Here is a 5,178-nt window from a genome sequence, read left to right on the forward strand (position 1 = left end):
AGAAAATGTATAGAGGAATATTGTTGCACCCTGATGATCAGCAACTACAGAGGATAGTGTGGAGAGATGATCCATCACAACCTTTACAAGATTACCAGCTCGTGACCTTGACCTACGGGTTCAAGGTCGCCCCATATTTGGCAATGATGGCGCTCAAACAACTCGCCCAAGATGAGAGAAAGAACTATCAAGGTAGCTCTGCGCCGGACATCTTAGAGAATTCATTTTACATGGATGACTTAGTTCACGGGGCGCATACTACGGATGAAGCCAAACAATTAAAACAGGACATGATCAAACTTTTAAGAGCGGGAGGATTTAATCTCAGGAAGTGGAAATCCAATGTAACCGAACTTCAAGAAAACTCAAATGGACAACAAAACTTTGACTTCAAACAGGCTGAGTCATCGAAAACGTTAGGAGTAGGCTGGAATCCCAAGAATGATAATTTTATATTCAGTCCAGTAAAACTGCCCGAAAGCAAACCAACAAAAAGGAATTTATTATCAGACATGTCCAGAATTTATGATCCTTTAGGATGGCTAACACCAATTACCACCAAACTTAAAATATTATTCCAAGAAACATGGAAATCAGACGCACAATGGGACGAACAAGTGTCCGAGGAGATTGCCGCTGAATGGCAGAAAATCAAAGTCGATCTACACAATTTGGATCTATTCAAAATACCAAGATGGTTATAAACAAAAGAAAATTCCGAAGTAGAGCTCCACGGGTTTTGCGACGCAAGCATAAAAGCGTTTGCTTGTGTGGTGTATTGCAAAACAATCTACAACGGTGCAACTTATGTTATACCTATAGCAGGGAAGTCCAAGTTAGTACCTGTAAACAAACATATTACGCTTCCTCGTTTGGAACTTAGTGGCGCGATGCTACTATCAAGATTAATGGCCAAAATCAAAGAATGCTTAAACACCTTCGAAAACATCAAGATTTATGGTTGGGTCGATTCGATGGTTGTTTTAGGGTGGCTCAATGGCGAACCGAACAAGTGGAATGCTTTTGTTGCCAATCGTGTGACACAGATAACAGACACGATGCCGTCGGAATGCTGGAGATATGTCAGGTCTCAAGAGAATCCAGCAGATTGCGCCAGCCGAGGAATAACAGTCAATCAACTTCAGGAACACAATCTCTGGTGGCGAGGTCCAGAATGGCTCCCTACATACGAGCAAAATCAAGATATTCCCATCCCCACTACAGAGCTGGAGTTGAAAAAACAAAAGCAAGTACACATTGCACAAGTAAGCGAAGGCTATGACGTTGTAGGATACCTACTCAACAAATTTAGCTCATTGGCAAAAGCAATAAGAGTGTTGGCACGGGTGCGAAAATGCCTACCGTGGAAAAAGAGCTCGGGTTTCATAACAGTAACTGATATAAACGAAGCCGAAGCAATAATTATCAAGTACGTACAAAACGAGCAATTCTCAGATGAAATTGAAGATTTAAAAAAGAAGAAAGGAGTTTCATGTAAGAGCAAACTATTCAGCTTGTGCCCAATTTTAGATGAACAAGGAATCTTAAGAGTGGGAGGCCGGCTGGCTGGAAAACGTTCAAATTGAATACAATATGAAACATCCGATAATTGTTGACAAAAACACGCGTTTTTCGGAGCTCATCATCGACCAGTCGCACCAGGACACATTTCACGGTGGAGCTCGAATGACAACCAGTTTTCTAAGACGGAAATATTGGCTTCTCGGCGGAATTCAAGCCACCAAGAAACGGCTTCGCAACTGTGTGAAATGTAAAAGGCACAACAATAACAACAACCATCAGATTATGGGAGATCTACCCTCAGCTCGAACAAACCCATCAAGACCATTCTACCACACAGGGGTAGACTACACAGGCCACGTTTTTATCAAGGCAAACAAGGGCCGTGGCATCAAAACCATGAAAGGTTACGTTGCAGTCTTCATTTGCATGGTAACCAAGGCCGTGCATCTGGAACTGGTCTCGGACCTCACGTCCTCAGCCTTCCTAGCAGCCTTGCGCAGGATGGCAGCACGACGATCAGTACCTGCCCATCTGTATTCAGACAACGGCACAAACTTTCAACATGCCAACAAGGTACTACAACAAGAATATACCGAACATTGGTCCTTCGAGCCGGATACAGACATACAGAGCTAAAAAACAAGATAGAACTAGAATTTGATCAAAACTTCATATCAGAAATCAGTGAAATGGGGATAACTTGGCACTTCAACGCCCCTTCATGGCCGTCTGCAGGAGGCCTTTGGGAAGCTGCTGTGAAGAGCCTAAAACACCATCTGAAACGAGTAGTTGGCGAAACAAGACTGACATTTGAAGAGTACAGCACTTTGTTAGCTCAGTTGGAGGCGTGTATGAACTCAAGACCTCTGTGCCCTCTAACAGAAGATCCAGACGACTTGGACTTCCTAACACCTGCACATTTCCTAGCATGTGGTCCAATACTCACCATATACGAAACAGAAAGAGACTTGCGAACAAGATGGCAACTAACACAAAAGATATTTACAGATATATGGAACAGGTGGCGATCAGAATATCTTACTCAACTGTCAAAGAGAAGTAAATGGAGAAAACCACAAGACAACATTAACATGAATGACGTAGTTATCATCAAGGAAGATAACTTACCGCCTGGGAAGTGGGCGTTGGGTCGAGTGGTTGACTTACATCCAGGGAGTGACGGACATGTACGAGTAGTGACGCTTAAGACGAAAAACGGCCTCTTAAAACGTCCAATCGTGAAGTTAGCCGTACTTCCAATCAACAAAGAAGACAGATCCCAAACCCCATCGTCATGTTCTGCATCAGAGGTACAGAATCCTAAGCCATGCATCAGTGAAGATAAGCAAGCTGAAAATAAATCAAGAGTTAAAGGATGCAAGAAGCTAACGTCATTAGCCCTGACTCTGATGGTTTGCTTAATAACTCTGCCTAACATACATTGCTCTCCTACAAACATAACAAGATTTAGAGATAACCAAGGTCTCTATCTGGCTAAACTACAAGACATTCAAATTATCAAAGAAGATTGGAAGATCGTTGTCTATTACGACATAAATCCATATTACCAGGGCTTAAATGCATTAAATAAATACATCAACCATTTAACAAACATGTGTTCGATTATAAATAAACACTCATAATGCGACATCATATTACAACAACTACGTCACGGGTACTCGGAACTTAATTACTACAATGACATGCTGCTGAGTCAACATACAAGCGGGTTCCCCCGAGCAGATAAGAACACGCGCTGGCGCCGCGGACTCATTGATGGTGTCGGGTATCTCGCGAACTCGCTCTTCGGCATATTGGATCAGAGGTTCGCCGAACAGTACCAGAAGGATATTATGCTTATGTCAGATAATCAACACCACTTACTAGCATTGTGGAAGAACCAAACATCTATAATCGAGTCAGAGTACAATGTCTTAAAGAGAACAGAAGACACATTAAATAAACAGCAAAAACTCATCAATCAACAGACTTTAAATTTTGAAAAAACTATAAATAACGTGAAATTGGAACTACAAAACACAGTCAGCGTAAATGAGTTTGCGCTTGGCGCTATTACGGCAACCAACATGCTTCAATGTTTAAAAAACATACAAGAGATGCTTTTAGACACCCTTACAGATATTTATCAAGGAACCTTCAACTTTCACATCATAACTCCAAACCAACTAAGGAAAGAATTAAATATTATTGCGAATCGAATATCAAAGGAATTATGCTTACCCATTGACAATACCATGACTGACCTAAGAAAGATATATCAATTGTTAAAAATCAAGACCAGATTCACAGAAAGTTATGTATTTTTCGAAATCAAGGTGCCTTTAGTTCTGAGAGACTCCTACGAATTGTATAGAATTACTTCAATACCAAGGAAGGTACAAAGTTATAACATGTTAAGTATTGTGCCTACTTCCGAATATGTAGCTATAAACATACACAAGGACACATACATCGAGATGACAGAAACAGACGCAACATCATGCTTGCACAATGGAGACATTTTGTGTTGCCAACTACTATCAAGACCCATTTATCATATTAGAGATGAATTTACCTTTTGTTCAAAGAATAAATCCTCAAATGAGTGCAATTATGTAATTGACCTTTGTAGAGACAAATGGTTACAAACAAACAGACCAAACACTCACCTATTCTTCATATGCAATCAAACAAAGGCGAGAATCATATGTTCGGATCAAGTTACCGTCGAACTGATAACAGGCGCTGGCTTACTAACAGTAGACGATAATTGTATTATAAAAACAGATGATTTTATACTACACGGGCATAAACAGCGTCTTAGCAGAGTGGATAATAAGGCTGACATTAGTCTCCCTGTATTATCGCCGATTAACAATTACATCAATATAACCGTTCCGATCATACCCCCGACCATTGACACGCAAGAGTCAGACAAGGCGTTGGAGGAAATACGGGACAACATACAGAAGGTGAAGGAGAGCGCGACCCTGGCGGCCGGCGTCTCCTACCACGACGTGCACCACTACGTGGCCATCTACTGCATCGTGGGAGCGGGCGCGGCGCTGGCGGCCGGGCTGGCCTGCCGCCGCGCGCGCGCCCCCGCCGGACCGACGCCCTCACCGAGGCGTCAGTGTCAGTGCATCAGCATGAAAACATTCAGTGAATGTGATAACCCGGTTGTCGATATTTCTAGTGAAATGATCAGTGATAAAGGCAATATTAGTGAAAGGCAAATCGTGCCTACAGTGAAAAATCCGGGTTGTAGTCAGTTAGATAAGGGCTCGTCGCCTATCCGTAATAAAGTAGTTTTTCCTAGAATTGAAGCAACAATTTAGAGACTTTATCATACTTAGTACTTATTTAGAAATAGATAAACTAATCTGGGAATTACTTTATATTAATTTCAAATAAGAATAGAATATATAATCTTTTGAGTTAAACTAGGTAATCAAGTAAAATATATCTATATAACTTTAAAGATGTTTGTCACTCATTATCATTTAGAAATAGTATCAAGTAATTATTTCTCCCAATAAACTCTGGTAAACTTATACATACAGTTTTATCATTTATCAACAATCTATCATCATCGGCTAGTACCCGAACAGTTCGAGATGAAGTTAAATTAAGGTAAATTTCGATCTTTCGCCT

At 41.0% G+C, this 5,178-nt stretch overlaps 1 protein-coding gene across 3 annotated transcripts in view; it reads right to left on the reverse strand.

Annotated features, from left to right (window-relative positions):
* The window catches only part of LOC125488421 (dystrophin, isoforms A/C/F/G/H-like), a 35,546-nt gene that overhangs the window by 28,949 nt on the left and 1,419 nt on the right, over nt 1–5,178 (reverse strand). The gene's annotated exons all lie outside the window — the stretch shown is intronic.

Source organism: Plutella xylostella, chromosome 7 (genome assembly GCF_932276165.1).
Source record: "Plutella xylostella chromosome 7, ilPluXylo3.1, whole genome shotgun sequence".
Classification (NCBI taxonomy): domain Eukaryota; kingdom Metazoa; phylum Arthropoda; class Insecta; order Lepidoptera; family Plutellidae; genus Plutella; species Plutella xylostella.